General features: G+C 38.8%; 1 protein-coding gene across 1 annotated transcript in view; it reads right to left on the bottom strand.

Annotated features, from left to right (window-relative positions):
• PACRG (parkin coregulated) overlaps positions 1-21,063 on the bottom strand; it is a gene marked incomplete at both ends in the record, with an annotated part of 515,047 nt that overhangs the window by 189,361 nt on the left and 304,623 nt on the right. The gene's annotated exons all lie outside the window — the stretch shown is intronic.

Here is a 21,063-nt window from a genome sequence, read left to right as displayed (position 1 = left end):
CAGAGAGAGGGGTTTGGAAAAAACTCTTTGAATGGACTCAATTAGGCGCTTCAAACCAGAGCAGAATGCCTCCTGTTGGTTCTAAGTGTACGCAGTTACTAAGCTTGAAGGTGGAATACTATTTTGTCCCAGGCAGTTCAACGAGCTGTGTGCATTTTGTTTGCATAAACGCTTCATTATGCATAAATTCGGCAGAAGTGCCCCGTATTTACTTCACATTTATGAAAAGAAACTTATCAATAGCCTCGATATTAATGTTCCTCACCCTGCAGTATGGAAATCTCATTGATTTTGCCGCTGTTTACAAGAGGACCATAAAACCCAGAAACTTGATTTCAGCAGCTCAACTGTGAGATGGAGCTGGGCAATTGGGATGAGTTACAAGGGAAGAGGGAGGGGAAACCAGGGGTGCTGTGCAGTGGGAACCAGGTCTTTCCTTTCTTGGGTTCTGGAGTAAAAGGCTCCGCACAAAGTGGGTGGTGAGAAGCTATGGGAAAAAATTATTTGATGATAAATGGCAACCAGCTCTGAGGATGAAGAGAAGGAAAACAGACAAGAGAAGCAGAAAGAGAATCTGAAGGACATATGAGTATGTATTCTTCCCACTTGCTCACTGAAGAAATACACAGAGGAACGGAATGACTCACCTAGGGTCATACAACCCCCAAGACAGAGCAGTAATTGAACCCAGTTCTCCTGATCAGCTACACAATGGTCCTTTCAAGAGGTTGCTTCCTTCATTTTTTTGATCTCAGTTAGCTGGTTCGAGCCAGCACAACATGTCTGCAGGGCTGATCAGCAAAGTGTTGCCACTCAGTCAATCCAGTGGCTGCTTCAATGGATTGCTGGAGGAAGATGATGTGCAAACAGGGTCTGAACCTGAACATGACGTTCTGTAGTCCCTCCCACCCTTAACACATAACCTGTGTTGCCTGGGCTGCCTAAGGAGCTCCATGGGGAAGAGGGCAATGTGACCACCAGGAGTCTCAGGGACGAGCAAAGCAGACCCTGCTGGGCTGTACTTGCCAGCCTGGCGGGATGCTTCTCAAGGTCACCTAGTGAAGGCACTTTGATTTTATGAGAATGAACTTACGTTTGTGCTTTTGTTTAACTTCACTACTCTATATTTGGGGTTTGGAACAGTGCCTGGCACATATAAAGCATTCGGTAAATATTACTGAATAAAGGAATGAGTGAATGGCTTTCTCTATAACGTGTGTCCGAGAAGCAGCAAGAAGAAGAAAGCTAATTCCACCCAGCCTGGCTTCACAGTTCTGAATAAGGAGGTGAAACAATGGCTTAGCAGACTTTGATAGACATATTATGTTTCTCTCTGCCCTTTCTCTGCCTGAATCTGTGAAGATGGGCCTACTTCTTTTCTTTTATGGATTTTTTTCCCATAAATGTACCTTCTCACAACCCGAACCAACATAATCTCTCCACCCGAGAAATAGCAGTGATCATGATTCATCTTGTGGTTTTCCCGCCATCGCTATAAAACTACCATTCACCTTTGATGTCCCTCCAGTCGTCCAAGCACATACTTGACTTTGTGGGAAACCTCAGGCTCCACTCCCCTCTCATTCTCACTATGGAGGAGGCAGTTTCTTGCCTGAGTACTTCTTCAGAAAAGGCTTCCATAGAACCACAGATAAAGTCATCATGCAAAGCAAAGGTTTTTTGTTTTGTTTTGTTTTTTAATTAGGAATCCCTTCTTATTTATCTGTCAACATTCAGTGAGTTGACATATTTCTTCTTCTACAAAAGTGTCATTTGTCCCAAGAGCACATATGCTGAAGCATCAAAGTATTGGGAGAGGAGTTGCCTAGGGAGTTGAATTCTCTCTTTTCCATGGTAGCTAGTACTAAAATAATGTCATGAGACTATAAAGATAGAAATATTGAGAAAGAAAGAAAAGAAAAACACAACCTACTAGCACAAGTGTGTCCAGCATATTTTAGACTGGAGACTATTTGTTTCTAGAATTGCAGGGAGGTTTCCCAATTTGAGACAGAACAAGAAATGTGAGTTTTGCTGCCTGGAGAACAAGGAAGAATTCACTGTATTAGACAAGGTTTAATACTAATGCCCTGAACTAGAGCAGTGGCAGTGGGGGTGGCTGGTAATAGGGGGGCAGAAATACAGTTGCAAATGAGAAAGTAATAAAATTGCTAAGTGACTGTACTTTGGAGTGCAAGGCAAACAAAATATTGAAAGATTATTGCATTTGTTTTTTAAAAGAAATTGTCTGGTAGAGAAATCTTACATATAATCACAGATTTTCTTTGACAATGTGAAACATGTCCCTGAATCCAGCTTGCTGGGCTGTCCAATAAAAATGCTTTTAACCCAAAACAATCAAGGTGTCAGCATGTTTGTTGAAGTGTTGACCCAGTGCTCTGCCATACTGATATTTTGCTTTCAGGCCAAAACAGCGATCTAAGTTTCATCCTGAGGAGACAACAGACTTACATGTATTGAATTGTATGGACAGCTTTGACCTCAAACAGTATCACTTATACCAATGCTAAAACTCAGGTAACAGAGGACTATTCACAATGATAGATGTTTTCACATTTTGAGGGACACAAGATTACTAATAATAGTATACTTTGAAATGCAAACTTGTGTAAGAAGAAACAACCAAACTTCAAACAATGTATTAGGATTTTGGAGAAATTGATAGAAAACAGGAGAAACAAAGAGATAAAGCACAGCAAATAAATGTATTGAAATGTCAACATGAGAAAGTAATTAATACTGCATCTTAATATATTTGGAATATGACAAAGTAAAAGTATACCTTGTTCAAACTCAATAAAAACAGGTACACAAGAAGAAATTATACCAAGAAACCTGTGAAAGCCATGAAATAAAGAGGGGCCTGGATACAAGGAGAGCATCTGAGTGAGAACTACATAGTCGAATGAAGACCAAAGTGGAAAAGTTATAGGAAGGAAGGTTTTGCTTAAATATAGGAAAACATTTTTTCAGTTAAGCTGTTCAAAAATATTAGTTGCACTATGATGCTGTGAGACCACATGATTCAGGGGGTTTAAGCAGAGGTCAGATGGCCACTTGTTGAAGGGTGTTCTATTTGGAGACCCACCATAGATGAAACAAGGCCCTTCTGATACAGTCAAGGAGCCTTTTGTCTGTCATCTTCATTACATTTTGCGGCCTTTATTTTCAATGCACCCCTTCTTTATATCTCCAGTTAAAACCGACGGCTCTATCGATATTCTTTCTGTACGTTTTCAGTGTTTTTCCATTTCTCATCATATTTGTTTTAGATTTTCCAAACAATGAGAATCCTTCTGATTTTAGATTTTAATCTCCCTATCTACTAAAATTTCTTCTGTGCTTCTAATCATATTCATTGTTCTCTTTCTTTTCTCTCTTTCTTTCTCTCAGAATAACTGCATATTTAAGCTCAAGATCTAGCAAGCCATAATTTATAGGGAATGACTTTCTCCTTGATCATCATTAGCAACGCATCTTCCCCGAACTTATAAAAGTGACGCTAGGGTTTTTTCCTCACTCCAAGATACAATTAATTCACATCTTTCAATGGACAAATCTTATAAATTCTTCTTTCTAAAGTGCATTTCTTGCAATTGTCTTGAATTGTCTCAAGTTAAGTCTTGCTGACGATGAGGACTTCTGTGCAGAAACTAACACTGTCAGCAAAGTTGTCTTTCTACACAAAGAACAAACTACTGCACATGAAGAACTGTACACTTCAGAATAAAATTTCTCACTTTTAAAAGCTACCCATATTATCATGTCCAAGTGGTACTTTAGGTTGGATTTATAAATTCAGCAAAGTGTATGCATGCTGTATTAACTACTATAAAAGAGCTTTAATAAATATATAATATATGATATAAAATTTTTGATTATATATATGTTATATATCTGGTGAAGTCTTTTATAAATTATATCCACATAAAAAATTTCATCCTATTGCATAAATAATGAATTTGAGTCTAGTTTTTGTCTAAAATCAATGTCACTTGATATTTAAAAAAATAAATCATAGGAAATAACTAGTATTGAATGCTACTTTTTTTTCATTTAGTATCAAGAATGAAAAAACAGTCTTCGGAACAAGCTGCAAGTTTAAGAGTGTTACTAGTTGAACATGGCTGGTTTAAACACTGGAAGATGAAATCAATATATTGGAATGACTTGTCTAACACGCTGTAATAAGATACCTTTTTAGGTGCAGTTGAAATACTGAGTATTCCTGAAATGGAGAAAACTATAGAAGTTATCACTTTTTGTTCCTCTTCCCATTTGAATAATGCTCTCGGTGCCTTTTACTGACTGACAGTGTGCAAATTACTTAATCCCTCTGCCTTCATTTCCTTATCACTTAAATTAGATTAAGGATACTTTCTTCCTCCTGGGTTTGTGTAGATTAAATGAGATGATTCATTAAAAGTGTTTAACCCAGTATCTGGCATATTGCCGTAGAAACATTAGCTAACTATTGCTAACAGTTAAGTAATACAAAAAACTTGGGACAAATTAATAAATAATCTCACTAAAAAAATAAAAAATAGGAATATCTACTCTAAAAATATAATTGGCTGGGCTTCCCTGGTGGCGCAGTGGTTGGGAGTCTGCCTGCCGATGCGGTGGACGCGGGTTCGTGCCCCGGTCTGGGAGGATCCCACGTGCCGCGGAGCGGCTGGGCCCGTGAGCCATGGCCGCTGAGCCTGCGCGTCCGGAGCCTGTGCTCCGCGGCGGGAGGGGCCACGGCAGTGAGAGGCCCGCGTACGGCAAAAAAATAAAATAAAATAAAATAAAAATATAATTGGCAGAACAGTTCCGTGAGACATATTAATGAAAGACATAGTTTAGACAAGTAATCAATTCTAAGAATGCATCAATTTTTAAGAGAAGAGATTACTAAGTTTCCATGATTGATTTGACAAAGATCACAGGATCATGTCACAACATTGCATATTAATTCATGGCCTTGATAACAGAATTCTAAAAAAGTTTATATTCCTGGTGTAAAACACTTCAAACAGCATACCCTCTATAGAACATTCCATTTTTTCAATGACTCAGTGTTGAACCACTTCACCTGAACATAGCATTTATAGATTTAACTGTATCAATGGCCACTTTTTTTTTTTTTTTTTTGCGGTACGCGGGCCTCTTACTGTTGTGGCCTCTCCCGTTGCGGAGCACAGGCTCCGGACGCGCAGGCTCAGCGGCCATGGCTCACGGGCCCAGCCGCTCCGCGGCATGTGGGATCTTCCCGGACCGGGGCACGAACCCGTGTCCCCTGTATCGGCAGGCGGACTCTCAACTACTGCGCCACCAGGGAAGCCCAATGGCCACTTTTTAAAACTTTTCGAACTTTAAGCACTTTTCTTAGATTTTAGTTGAACATCTTTTGAACATCTTTGAACATCTTTTGAGCCATGTTTTGGCTCAAAACATCTTTTGAGCCAAACAAATCAAGCCATTGTAGCTTCAAAAGGAATAGCTAAATGCTAATAATTTTAATTGCATAATTTCAGAGTCAATTTTATATTATACTTGCCAAGGATTTTCAACCAAGAAATATAACAGTAATTACCTTAGAATTTGTCTTCCAATTACAATCTAAGGGTGTTAAATCTTCAAATGTGTTAGATTGTATCTCACAAGTTTTTATAATGGAAATTCTTGCATTACAAAGCTATCGTTTAACACAGGCATGCTTGGTAGATTATGCGTTGGGCATGGAAATTTTTTATTTGAGAAACTTAGCTATATCCATACTAAAATCATTTTTATTCTAAATGATTATTACCCTGGAATGGTTTTATTTGGAATGAATTATGCTTTCTTTTTAAAATATGGGAAACTAAGAGAAATTTAATAATGCAATCAATTTTCTAGTAAAAGTAGGCAGAAAATTCTAAGAAAAAGTAGGCTAGTTTTCAGAAACAGGGTCATAGAAGTTCTTCTCTGTAACTCAGGGGTAAGGGTAGATAAACGTCACATTTTAGACTACTTCATAGATAGTATAAGAACACTCGTCCTGTGACTTATTAACAAAATTAGGAGAACATTGTTCTCTGTAATCTACAACTGTGCTGAAATCGAAATATTGATTTGGCCAAATAAATGAAGAATAAATGGCAAGAGCAATTTTTAATCTCTACTCCTATTGTTATTTGGAAGAATTATTGGGGGAACTATGGGATTAGTTAGGATAAAGAGACTGTGAACTGCTCCATCTAAAACAAGTGGTCTTTTCTTAAAGAATTGTGTTTGAAAAACAAAAACATTCTGCAAATTAAATTTATACTTGCTCTATAACTTATTAAAATTTTTCCAAATCAATGTAATAATCACACGGAAGTCATTATTTTAGCTTTCCCCATCAAGTAATTCTGAAATAAACATCAAACATCACTAGTCAATAAAAAACAATCCAAATTTATCAAGGAAAATTTATTAAATTATGAGTTTAAAAAATTATTAGGCATCAGCTATATATACAATTTAGTAACTACATCCTTAACCTGTCATGTGAACACTGAATTGTTTTACTTTGTCTATAATAATAAATACAGTTAAACTGTTCTTATAATGTCTATTTTTTTCTACTTTCCTAATTTCATTATAACGCTATCATTATTTTGTTCTACTTTCCTTATAAAGAAGACTTAAAGTTCTATTATTTGTTTCGGGTTATAATTTCAAATTTATTGTTCTGAAAAGTAGCTCTTTTTGAGATTAAAAAAATTAAGCTTATTGAAGACTGAAGCCCATAACTGGTTTCACAATGTTAATTTCTCGACTATCAGCATCACGTAGAGAGTATTGTATAGAAATTGAGCTATATCTATTTTCGCATCCATTAATGTACCCCCCAAAATTCCTTTGATTTTAAAAATGCATGTGCATGTCCATGTTCATGCAGATTCCAGTTATATAATTTAGCTATACATTTTTGATGGATGTTACCTTTATAAAGTACCATGTATTCTAAAGTATAGTCTTTGGTATGGCCTCTTCACCCTCTATCATCTCGGTCCATTCCCAAGAAATGGGTAGATACACTGGCCAAGAAATCATAAGCAGGGAAAAAAGAGATTCTAACCCTCTTAGAAAACAAAATAAACACACTTTGAATCAAACTAATTTAGTTTTGAATCTTGACTGCTTCTGAATGACCTGGGGTGAAGCACTAAAATACTTCCATTGTTTGTAAACTGGTCTTAATACTTGCTTTATATGCTGGTTGTGAAGCTTAGGTTAGATGAGGTACAGGAAAACCCCAAAGAGAGTGGATTGGGGTGTGGTGTTCATTCCATGCATGATAGTTTATTTTTCATGTTCAAGATAGCTGATGCCTCACTTTGCAAGTCGAAATAGACTCAATGTATTTAATTAAGTCACTTTTAAAAAATTTTTACATTTCTGATTCAGGATGCTAATAGTGCATCATAGTTTAATTGGAAACATTTTCTTTCTCAAGGAGGCATAAAATATAAAATATTTTTAACACTTGATTACATCTTGGATTTAATGAAATATGGTAAAGTGCTTCCACATATTTTTTGAAATGTACTCTAGGGAGTAACTTTCTTCTAGAAAGACCTGGTCCTCAAGGTGATTATACTATGTATACTGCTTTAATCAATAATTGTGAGAAGGAATGCCACTGGATTAAAAATACATTATTTGAACTCCTTCTGGCAAAAAGAGTGAAGTTACATTAGAGGGTTAGTTAATACTCTATGTTTGATGATGCTTTTAATCAGGTGAAATTGCTGCTAGTTTTCTGTGTTCAGAGTTTTTCTCAAGCTATTATTGACCACTACTCCACAATAGAAACTGATGATATGAAAACATTTTTGCTTTATAATGCATATGAATTTGTGGGGAAGATTAGCAACAGCTGCTTTGATCTGACAGCATATAATAATTGTTAAAGTGGATCAATGAAATGTCAATTTATTTCAGTACATTAATAAAAGAAATCTGTTGATCAGAACTGCCTCAGAACCCCTATTTCTGGCAAAGCAGTTTACATTTTCAGAGTATCTGGCACTCAGGTTTGGAAGTAGGATCTTTTGATTTCTGAGGTCTTGGCTGTGACTCATTTCTGTCATATGACCTTAGGCAAATCATTTGATCCAGTTCTTAGCTTCTTCATCTGTAAAGCAACTATAGCAATTCTAAAAACAATACTTCCCTGTCCTTTCTATTGCTGGCCTTTGGGAATTTTAGGTATGTTGATGGAATTATTCAGGAAATGAAATATACTGTCAGTGACAAGGAACATAAGGTAGGAGAGAGAACACCATTGGCTAACGGACTAATTGGCTGCAGATGCTGTTCTTTTATCAGTGGCTAATCTTTTGAAAGGCAGGTTGAACTTCTTGACTTTATTCTCCACTTATATATGAATCATCAAATCCTTAGATAATGTGATTCAACTCTGAGATAACAATAAAACCTTTAAACTCTGTGTCTTGTCACACCCATTCCAAGTTTTGCACATCTGCAGTCTTCTCTGAGTTTTTCATGGGAGTGTAGAGCTGTGCTACCTTTGCAAAGATTTTAAGAAATAGGTTCATTTTGTGTCCTCTTGAACATATACTTCAAGGTTCCAGTCATGGCCATCTGGACATCAACTTTTGGGTAACTTCATCCAAAGACAGAATTCTAAAGATGTCCCCCATGATTCCTGTCCTCTTGTTATTCAATCAAACACTAGTCTAGGTACTGTACTGCTGTTAGAGACTTTGTAGATGGTCTTAAAATAGGGAGATTATCCAAGATTATCTGTGTGGGCCCTATGTAATCACATGAGCCCTTAAAAGCAGCTGAGATGTGGCAGGGGGGAGTCAGAGAGATTAGAAGTATGAAAAGGATTTGAGCTGCCATTGCTGTCTTCAAAGATGAAGGGGGCCGTGAACCAGGGAAGGTGGGCAGCCTCTAAAAGTTGAGAGCTACCCAATGTTGATAGCCAGCCTGGACATGGGGATTTCAGTCCTACACCCACCTGGAACTGATTTATGCCTGGAAGTAAGATTCTTCTCCAGAATCTCTATAATGAATGCAGGGTAGCTGACACCTTGATTTCAGCCTTATTAGATTTTTACCATATTACCTAGTCAAGCCCATTGGACTTCTGATCTACAGAACTGTGACGTAGGCAAATGGGCGTTGTCTAAGCAGCTAAATTTGTGGTGGTTTGTTATGGTGGCAAGAGTAAATGAATACACTATCCATCCATCCAGCCATCCATCCACCCAATCCAACTACTTAGCAAATATTTATTGAGCTAAGAATGGCCAGGATCTTCTCTTGAGCTGATGATAAAGCAGTGACACAGAGATAAAAAGTTCTTGTCTTCATGGAATTTATGTTCAAGTAACAATACCCAGATATTCAAAAAGACCCTAGAGCTCCTAGCTCATTGCTGTTTGACCCCATAGGCCTATTTGATTAGAACAAGACTACACCTATCAGGCATTCCTGATGATGGAGAATGCACCAGATGAAGTATTGTCCACCATGGCCTAAGTCATATGCATTTAGATGGACTCTCAAATCTAGTTGGTTGGTAGTTTCAAGACAATCTCAGATGCTCTTTGCTTGAGTTTATAAACACAATACACATATCATAATGTAGTTCTTAGCAAAGGTTTATCAGAAATTATATATAATGGAGCTCCTAGCAAAGATTCAGCAAAAATTGGTCATAGAAATTCTAAGAGACAGCTGATTAACAATATCTGGTGACTATGGTTAACAGCACTGTCTTGTGTTTTTGAAAGTTGCTAACACTATAGATCTTAAAAGTTCTCATCACAAGGAAAACAAATTTGTAACTATATGAGATGATGGATGTTAACTAAATTTAATGTGGTAATTATTTCACAATATATACATATATCAAATCAATTTTGTGTACCTTAAACTTATACAATTATATGTCAATTACATGTCAATAAAACTGAAAACCAAAACAAAACAAATCACATTAGTTGAAGGTTGTCCACAGTGGGAGTTTCTTCTTATGATCTCCCCAGGAATGGATATGTGTAGCTAGGACTAAGGAAGCTGATTCCCCCATTCTTCTACAAGAAGATAATGGTAATGGTGGTAAATCTGAACCTTTATTACATAGCTCACTATTTCATTTGCTCAGAAAATGCATTAAGTCTAAGCAGCACTCTTCTTCCCATTGAAGAGTCTCAACAAGTCTACCATCAAATCTAGGATTTTACTTTTCTAAATTTGTGCCCTCACCTCAGGGCCAAGTTACTAAAGAGTGCAGAAGAAGGAGAGGGTGTATGGTCATAAGGAACCTCAAGTTTGCTTTTTTCTGAGGGTGGAAACCTCCTTCGCTCCTTGGGTCTCCCGTGGAGGTAAGCATTGATTCAGGGACACGGGGTACCGCTGCAAAGGAGTTTGATGCGTTTGGTAAGTGGAATATAGCTGCATGGCAGCACACTTTCAATCTTCTAAGGATTTTTAGGAGGTTTTGCTGTGCTGGCACATAGTAAACACTTGATTTTTTTTTTTCAATGAATCAATGAATGATGTACTATGTTGTCCTCCCTTTGGCATCCTCCAAATAACTAGTAAAAACCACATTGTTCTCTATGGCTTTGGAGTTAGCCTAATGAACTTGTCTTTCTGGAGGTAGTGAGACCAGCCTTAAGGGGAGATCAAGAAGGCCCAGTGTACCATGGCAAGCAACGGAGACAGCTCAGCAGGTGTGTAAGAAAGGTGGACATGTGAGCAGGTTTTAAAAGGCTTGTCATCACACTCTTCCCCCTCATTCCACTGCTGCTTAAAATCCTCACAGAAACTTTCAGACGTTTTAGTTGGTCATCACAAAAATATAAATATTGCCCTGCTTCCCTCTGAATATCATCATTCTATATTCACAGATCATAAGGAACATGGAAAGGATAACACATATTCTTCTTCTAGACAGACCTACGTCTCAGCCACCTGGTTAGATGGTTATTTATGATATTTATAACAAATCAACCTACTCACACAAGCACAGATAATAATCAATGATTTGTGTTACAAGATCTACGAACTCCTCAAAACCCTTTAAGTGTATAAATAAATACCCAACTTTCTTGGAGGTAAAAACAAAGCTTGAAATAGTGGGAAAATTACTGGGCAATAATCCTGTTATTATGGCCCAATTACTGCTTTTAAATTTTAACTATTATATCATTAATTTGCTTTTTAGTTTGTGATAAAGATAACTTCAAGGCTCAAGAGATAAATTTTAAGAAAAAAATATAGGGCTCATTTGGGGGAAGTAAAGGCAGGATTGTAATAGGTATGCAAAATCTAAAAGTCATTGAAAGGAAAGTCATTTTTTGTTCATTGCTATCTCAAAATGGATATAAATAGGCTCACAAAAAGCTCATATTAAAGTATTGTGTTTTAGGGAAAAGAAAGTAAACTAATCCTGGAAGGATCCAAAGAGAACTTACTCATAACAACACTGCCATCATTACTTTTTTCTTTATACTTGGAACATTAATTCAAGATGTGCATGACAATATAATACAGAAAGCAGGCAAACAAAGAAATATCAATAATATTTGCAGTTTTTCTAAGGAAATATGTCTACTGTATTTTTCAATTCCTCCTTCATTGATGGTTAAGCTTATGTTGAGCTATATACATTTCTTCCCGTCAATGTGAAAAGTATAGATTTTTGAGGAGGACAATAAAAATGGAAAGCTGATTTCATACTAAGTGGAAAATGCCTCCTACAGTTTTGTGTTTGGCTCAAGTAAACGGAAGCCAGTGTAGTGTGGAGTTGAGACGGAAACTGTGGGAACATGGGGTGTGAGGCCAGCACTTCAGCAGCCGCGGGACTGAGGGCTTTCAGAGGACCAGTTCCACAACCGGACAGATCAGGCTTTTAAAGAGAGACACGTAGTGAGAAGACAGCGAGATTCCTCTAAAGGGCGCTGTCGCTGTGCTCTGGGCCAACCCCACACTGCCGGAGGTGCCATCTGGAGAGCCCTGGGTGCTCTAAGGCGACACGAGAAGACCCGGGTCTTCCTCACAGTTGAGAAGATGATGGAGCCCGCGAAGCAGGACTGGAGGGCATGGGCTCCAGAATTTCCAGCGCGCAGTGTGAGTGAGCGTGTTTTCCCTATGGGAGGGAGCGCTGGTGCCGGGTCATCTCCCTGCTGGATGACACGGCTTCCGGGGCGGGGGGGGGGGGGGGGGGGCGGGACCCTGAGCACTGGAAGCGGAGGTGAATGCAGGAAATCGGGCGGCGGAGGGAGGAATCACAAGTGAACATCCAGAAGAGAGAGTCACGTCCGGGGCGGGGAGAACCAGACCAGGACCGCGTGAGTCAGCAGGAGCTTCTGCTCTCCTCGCAGCCCGCCTCCCCCACCCTGACCGTCCAGGGCAACGTACAGGGCAGGAAAAGAGAGGTGAAGCCACTCCACCCCCTTGTCCCACTGCCAGCGTCCAGCCTGAATCAGATCCGAGCTGGGAGAGGGGAGAACACTTGAGGGTAGATCAAGTTTAGAGTTCTGATCAATCTGTTAAAGAAGGGATTCTAAGCACTGGAATTGTGTGTGTGACTCAAAATACCTGAGGATCCCATGCGTGAGTGGAACCACGAAGGCCCCTGCTAAGTTTTATGCAGTGTCAGGGCAAGGCTCCCCCACTGAATAAACCTCATTTTTTGGTCTCCAACCCCCTTTTAAACTTGCCTTTTAATTGTGTCATGAATAGCGACTATTCAATACAACAATTACACTGGTGACATTCTTATTTTCTCTGCAACGTCCACAGAGAGACCTCTAAAAAGTCATTTACGGGTGCTCCTGAAAGATTTGCATATAAAGGAAAATGAGAATGAGACCTTAATTATCAGCAAATCCACAATAGGTGATATTTTAGGTGATTTTAAAAGTACAAATTATGATCCGGCTGAATATAGGAGCCTCCTTAAATTACAGCTTTAGAAATCACTATATGCTTTCTTGGTCAGATTAAGTAAAACTTTCTGTTGCATAAACAGAAAAGAACACTTTTCTCTTGGGCTAATATCCACATTTGGGGCCCACCTTGAGCCTTTAAATACAGTAAAGCATATTATAGACTTCTGGAGGCATATCTCAAAAGCCTTGGCTGAGCTGGTGGAAATCTCCTATTCAGAAACGTGCCAGTTTCCAGTGAGCAGTGACGATGCCAGTGGCCTAGGACTGGGAACCAGCCGGGATCAAATCACTTTGTGGATCCTCTGCAGAGTACCTCAGAGGGGGTGCGAGGGGTGACAAAACACACACTGCAAACATAGCTTGGCAGACAGATTAAGAAATGGCCAGTTGTCCCCACTCTCTCCCTGCATCTGCCCCAGCCCACCCCGGGCTAGTTGAGGCGATAAACCCAGGAAATAAGATCTACCCAGCATGAGAGATTTCGGAAAGACCTACAGAAGAGGACTCCATTCTACAAATCAGAGGGGTATCAGGGGAGGTTGCTGGGAGGACGTGATGTTTGGGTTTGCTTCTGGTGCTGTTTCCTGAGAGTCTTTGGACTGGTTTTAGGTTGGTCCCTCAAGGTCAAGAATCAGGGTGTAGGCCATGTGACCCATTCCAGCTAGCAGGTCAATCCTTTCTTTCCATTATGAAATTGATTTTTTTATGATTAACTATGCAAATTCGATCCATCAAACTTGCCTCTGGTCCGGAACTATCAAGATGTGCCTGGGAGGTGAATTTGTCTGCAATTCGGAGTGCTTCTGACAGTCTGATCCCTTTAGGTGAAGTTACACATGGTGGGAGCAGTGGTAAAACCAGAATGATGTAGCAAATGCAAGTGAACCTGGGACGCCCAGGATGAAACCTGAACACTAAGATTTGGAAAGATTCATAAAAAGAAACTGCAAATATAAAAGCAATTTAGAAACTGAAAGCAGTGTCTGTCTTGGAAAGAGGCTGGGTTTTCAATAGTACATCAGGGCAGGCAATTCTTCGTAAACTTCTGGTTTACCAAGGTAAAGCCGTTTGATTAGGTAAATACTTCTGCCCTCTTCTGAAATGAATTAGGAAATCCAAAGAAGGAACTAAAACTATCTTCCAGGGGAGGGAGAGCGGAACAGTAAGAGTTTATCTCTGATGGAATATTTCTGCAAGTCGGAACTATTAGCATCTAGAAAACAATGCATTGTATTTCTGGCTGCTGACACATTAAAAAAAATGGATTCTTGAACGTTTATTTTGCATCTAATCACCTTACTAAATTATCATATTAATTCTAATAGATGCCACTTAACTTTCTTTGAAGGAACACAAAACTACATACATATAGTTTTCTCCACAACCTCGTGATGCAGGTGACAGACTTGTAACACCTGCTAATCTGTACAGCAATTTCACTCACATTTCATCATCTATTCCCCTTGCCCTCATGCTGCCCACACTCCTACAAAATGATCTCCTGCAGTTCTCTGCGGGTCAATGAGCAGTTTTTCATCTACAACTTGCTTTTCAAAGGAAGGAGATTAAGGTGCAGAGTAGTTATGTAACCAGTCCAAGGTCATAAACCCTGAGCCAGGATTCAAACTCAAGCAACCCTGACACAGAAACTTTGCTCTTAAACACTCTCCCATCTCTTGTTTTTCCACACATTGTCCCACCGGTCCTGGTTCACAAGCTGAACCCCTATTTATTGATCCAAACCCCATTCAGGTACAGAGTGGCCTGACCCTCTTGCCCAGCTGGTTGGGCAGGGACAGGCGCAGGCAATGCAGTCTGCCACCCTGAGTGGGTGCCTGGGGTCCTCTGGAAGGTGGGTGGCAGCATGCCCCTGGGAGTCTGGGATATCCTGGGCAGCGCCCAGAGCCGCGAAAGCATTCGCTCACCTCTCTTTGTCAGTTTGCAACATTACCGAAGGAAAAAAAAATCTCCTGCTATCCCCTCTACTCCAAACTTACCTAGATCCCTTTCCTTTCTTAACTGAACACCCCCTTCCTGATGAAGGGAAAAGGAAGAGAATTTTTCCTTGTTATTAAAAGGGGGAGTTCTCATCAGGTTTTGTGCAGCCAGTCCTTGTTCAGTGATGGAGATGTGAGGGAATGGATGGCACGCGAAACCTCCAACTTTACTCATCAAGTATGGGGCCGCACCTCCACAAGCCCTGGGAGAGAGTTACATGGTCTGTCCCAAGTTGAATAGCATCCCCCCCCGGCAAATTGAAGCCCTTTCTGGAGCCTCCAAATGTGCCTTATTTGGAAATGGGGTCATTGCCGATGTAATTAGTAAAGTTAAGATGAGGTCGTGCTGGAGTAGGGCGGGCACCTAATCCAAACCTGACAAGGACAAGTATCTTAATAGAAGAGAAGAGACACAAAGACAGACACACAGGGGAGAATGTCATGTGGAGATGGAGGCAGCCAGTGAAGTGACGCACCTACAAGCCAAGGAGCGCTGGACCCACCAGAAGCTGGGAGAAAGGTGGAGAACGGATTCTTCCTTAAAGACTGGAGAGCACGGCCCTGCTGACAACTTGGTTTTGGACTTCTGGCCTTCAGAACTGTGAGACAGTACATTTCTGTTGTTTAAGCTGCCCAGTTTGTGGTAATTTATTACAGTGGCCCTAGGAAACTAATAAACAGCCTTCAGAACTAGATTCTGATTCCCTTGGTCATCATCCTACCAGGTCATGTGTTTCTAGATATAGATAGACAACTCTGAGAATAACTTTTCCTCTGGGTAGATGCAATCATGAGGGTCTACAGAGAAGAGCGGATAGAGGCAATTTAAAGTAGGCACCTGACCCCAACATAATGGTAAGATTTCACAGTAGCAAGATGGTCATTTTATGGGCTGACCACATATAAGGTGCATCAAATGAGGTCACAGAAGCCTTGGCTTTTCCCAGGACCATCTGTCCCTTGGGGCTGCTCTCTTGGATTACTGCAGAGCCATCAGTGTTTACAGGTACATGGTCTACCATCTCCATTCCCTAAGATTTTCAAGGCTCTGAAACCTCTGCTTATAAAGAATGCTTGGAAGAAGGGACATTGAACTTGGAGAAGTGAAGACTGCAGGGGTAGGAAAGCTTTATATCATTTTTGGGGGGCCTGTTATTTGGAAAAGGGACTAGATATTATTCTGTGTGGTTTAGACTAGAGAGAAGCCAGATAGAAATATTTGGCGTATATTTCATTCACTGTAGGAAGTGATTTTCTCTTTGGATGTAGGACGGGCTACCTCATGAAATAGTGAGGCTCTTTAGGACAAGACTGAATAAATAAGTGTTGGTCATGCAGACTGGGATAGTGAATAAATTCCACACAAACACATATTAAGCACCTAATTCTTCTCAGTGTGCTACACTCCTCACAGAAAAAAGAAATCCCAACACGTCTGGACTATGAAACCAATAGGCTGATATTTAGTAAATGTGGAGAGAGGTGCAGATCAAAGGGCACCTACATGGATCTGCCAGCTTGGTTAGGATCCTAGGACTCTTTTCAGACCAACTAGTTATATCTGAGTGGAAGAAGAGTTCAGAAGAGATTAGATAGATACATGATCATTCCAAATCTAACTTTCAGGAATGCTGGAGTAGTATTCTAATACTTTCCTCAATAAACTTAGGACTTTCAAAGACTTTCAAATCTAATAAGCCTAATGATTCCAAAGGAGCTTTGAAGCAAATTTCTAAATCATACTAAAAATTGTATAGCATTCCATGGGGGAATAAACCTTAATTTCAAAATTAAATTAAAAGCTCTGTGAAATAAACTTTATACAAGTCAATTATAAGACATAAGAACTAAAGACATTTTTGGTGAATAATCAGCTCTTAAAAGCTCATCAGCAGTTTAAAGGACCATGAAAATAGGTACCACAGAACTCAAAAAAATATCTAAAGAGGGTCTGAAACAGGTTGACTGAGAATTCTTAGGCTCTCCCTAGAAGTTGTTTTAAAAGACTATCAGTAGAAAACAGTTGGTTCTATTTTTTAGAAACTACTTAAATTTCAGGACGAAAGACCTGGTACAAACTTTCCAAAATGTTTTGCAAATTTAATGCATTCTCATTTCCTGTGTTATTTAATGTGTCAGGATTTGAATTGGAATTTTAAATCTCTTTTCATGGACTTCTATTAGTCTATGGCATACATCTTAGAGTATCCTAGATAAATCAAAGACTATTTGATTTCACACACTTGGGAACATGTTATTTCATTATTACATTTACTTTGCATATTCTGTGACATAAAGTTAATGTACTCTTAGAGCTGCTGATACCTGGAGTCTCTGAACTATATCCCTTAGAGGTTGTTTTAGGACTGCTGGTGCAATTAGAAACAAAAGTACCAAAATAAGGATTGCCTCCAAAACACACGGTTGTTGGATAGCCTTAATCTGCTGGCAGAGCCCCATATTTTAGCTGTAAATGTTTTAATGCCATTTATTGGCTCAAGCTTCTCAAATGCAAAACACTGCATCATTAATTTTGTAGTTTCATCTCAGAAAGCTATAAATTGAGCATTCCTATTGTCTTAATTTTCTGTAACCTTTAATAACATTTGTGAAAGAACACAGGATAGAAGAAATTGTTGTTATAGAAACTCTTCTTTCTCTTTCACCCCACAGCAGTCACTGGAAAGACAGCATGTCTTAGATATCCAAACTTCACTGTTTAGAATGAAAGGAAACAAGTTCAAGCTTAGATACTAGCTTGGATCTTCCAAAGAGGGCCCTGATCCTGGTTTGTCACACTCAGCTTCTCTTCTTAAGATAATGACCTTCTCCCAAACCGCACTCACACGTTTCAGCTTGCCAGGAAGGGATGGATTTGAAAACCAGTTATCCTTGAATGAATCCCATTGTCCTTAATTTATCTGGCCACCCACCTGGCATTTGGTAGTCAGAGGCAAGGTGAGTCCTTGGAAGCAAAGGGACTATAGCCGCTGGGGAAACCAGGAGGTCATGCCTCACTCACAGGCTCACAGAAGTGACCAGGGGATACAATACATTAAATCACCTCTTCAAGCTGCTATATACTAATTTATACAGTATTGCTATATTTGTATATAATATCATACAGGGATAACATTGTATGTGTATATAATGTTGTATGATAATAATGACTATCTCATTTAATATTCAGTCAAGGCCAGGCCCCACATGAAGGGGTGTACATTATCTCAAATTGTTTTGCCAACGTTATGAAAAAGACGTTACTATAAATATTTTGTGCAGATGAAGAAATTTAAGTTCAGAGAAGTCACATGATTTGCCTAAGGTCACATCTCTTCTGCTCCCAAATATTACTCTTTATTCCACATTGCAATTCACTGATTTGTCTGTTGTTGTTTTAACTATAGCCTAATTAAAACCTGTGAAAGTATGTTATTTATAAATAGAAATACAAAGCCACTCTTTCTCCTAGACCAGGACTGATCTTGTGGGGCTGGCAGTAAGTTTCATTACCTGTAGAAGTGTGGATGGGGACACCGGTTGGTGCTACCAGTGTCATGTGCTCCCCCCGGTCTACCTATTTCCCACTGGTCCCCTGGGAAGACTGCTGACCTGGCTGTGCATTCGCTAGCTACTCAGCCCCTCTGATCATTTCAGAGAAAGTCCAGCTGACATTAAAATAGGACAGAAATTGCAAAAAGGAGCTGGCAGCAAAATTATGCTCAAGCTTGTGCTTCGAGGGAACATTAACGGAAGGATAAGGTCATTATATTTGAAGGAATATTCTCTCTTTCATTCTTTTGGTCATTTATATTGGGTCTTACTCTCAAAAATATTTTGTTGTGGGACTGGAAAAATATATCTTTGAATATGAATTTAACAAGACATTGATTACATGAAGGTAGGGAAAAAGGAAACAGAATATGAAATTGTTCTCAGATACATTGAAATTAAGGATGAAATATTTTTTCTAATGCTACATGCTGTACATTTCTAATTTATTTTTAATTGTAACTAAATACATCTGTTACTAAAGACACCTGCTTAAATAAAAATGTATATATGGTTCTGTGAATATGAATAAAGTATAATCATAAAGCAAGGTTTATTAAAATACTATTAAAGCTAAATTATTTTTAGACTGAAAATAGTATTGTATTTGGAAATCCTGTGATAAGCTTCTACTGGTAGAACTGGATCTGTGGTAACAGCCACTTTGAAGAATAGTTTTAAGTTTTAGAGCTAGAATGCTCCAATTTTGTAAGATGACCCTCTGGAAATACAGCAAACTGCATTCTGGCATTGTACTGACAGGTTTCTAAGATAAGTAGAAAATGAAGCTGAAGCTAATAGTTTTTCCGCTCAAATGTCAGAAAGATATTAACCAGAAAAATAGTTGAATGTAGAATTCCTGGAAATGTTAGGAAATGTTAGAAACGTTCCAAAATAATCAGCTAGGTGTGGGACCAATTAAGGCCATGATGTAAACTGTAAATAAACAGGGGATGTATTCCTAAACTCAGTCACTGCTTTTGTGAAGCACAGGAACATTTTTAAGTTAAAGAATTAAATAAGTAGTATAATGAGGAATATGTAGAAACCAATTGTTTTTGTTTAACAGTCTAGAGCTCCCAAGAGATTTATCTGTCTTAGTGGCAGCTGTGCTTATTCTTCTTTACAGGGTTCCTTGAGGATGAGGGATATTCTAATCATCTTTTGAATATCACTGTCTTTCTTATTTTATACAAAGATACAAAATGTTGCTTAGATTTAAATTCCGGATCCCATTGTAGGACAAGGAGAGCATTAACGCGCGTGGCGTCCCCCTACTCCTACTCAAGCAAGGGAGGGGGATGCTGGCACTCATCTTCCATGAGAGGCAAGTACAGAAGCAAATGTTTATGGAGGGGAAGAGTTACAGAGAGGCAACTTTTGCAGCTAAAAAATGGAAATAGTAATAGGACATACATCATAGGTTTCTGTGAGGACTATTGAGGAAACATTTGTGAATCACACACTTCAAAAGTGTTAACTATAACTGAGACTTCTGGGGGTGAGTGTTCCCTGATTCTTCCATTTCTGTCTTTATCTCTAGCATTCCTGTCTTTATATCTATCTCTTATTTGATGCCGCTCTGCAGTAAAAATATGAATTATGAATCAAGAATATTTAAGCAAGTATTTTCCACAAAGTAGAAATGCTGTTACTAAAACTTTCAGTTTAGATTGTAAAAGACTGAATTACTAACACCCAGTTTTTACTTTCCTGAAAGAGTGACCATCTCATCTAAATGACATTAACTCTGTAGTGTTTAGATATTTTTGAATGGATATCAATTCATTCCATTATGAGCATTCTTAAGCTCCCATAACCCCAGTTGAAGTCCTTTTTACTAAAAATGTTTAATATTAAACATATAGGGAGGCCCTACTCCTGAAAGACAGCTAAAGACTCTGATGATCCCATGATTTCCTGAATAGTCTGCCTGATTAGGGAGACTTTTAATAGCAATTTAGGAAATATATGAAAAATAATGATTCCAGAAACAGGACTTCTTTGTGATTGAAGCTGTCATATGTTCAGTTTTTAGTTTGATTTTTTCTTGTCTGTACAATAAGCAGATCATGTTGCAAAATTTTCATGCACTGTTCCACTAAATTACTAACTTACTTACATGGCTGTCAGAAATTAACTTCAAATGTTGGCTTACACCGTGCATATAAGAAGTATGGAACTTCAAAGTTAGCAACATAAAAGAAAATTAGATTCACATCATTTCAAGAGGTACAAAAGGAAAATCACAGTGTCAATGAACAGAGGTACATCCACTGCCTGCCAGGAGGTCACCACAACTTGCTAATACCCTTGGGTGAAGCAGATTCACCTCAGTGCATCAGTGCTTTCCAAACCTTACAGAATACTACTTTAACAAATAAATATATCAGCACATACATATTTAATCAGCATGCACCATCAGCTAAGTAACTACGAATCATCTATTTTTCTTTTTCTTAAATAGAAATAGAACTTATATTAAAACTCTCCAAATCGCCTGTACCAGATTTTAATAATATTGCTTTAAAAATTCCTCTTAA

The sequence above is a fragment of the Grampus griseus genome, assembly GCF_964374135.1.
Source record: "Grampus griseus genome assembly, chromosome: 13".
NCBI lineage: Eukaryota > Metazoa > Chordata > Mammalia > Artiodactyla > Delphinidae > Grampus > Grampus griseus.
This window is presented reverse-complemented; position numbering and strand designations above follow the sequence as displayed.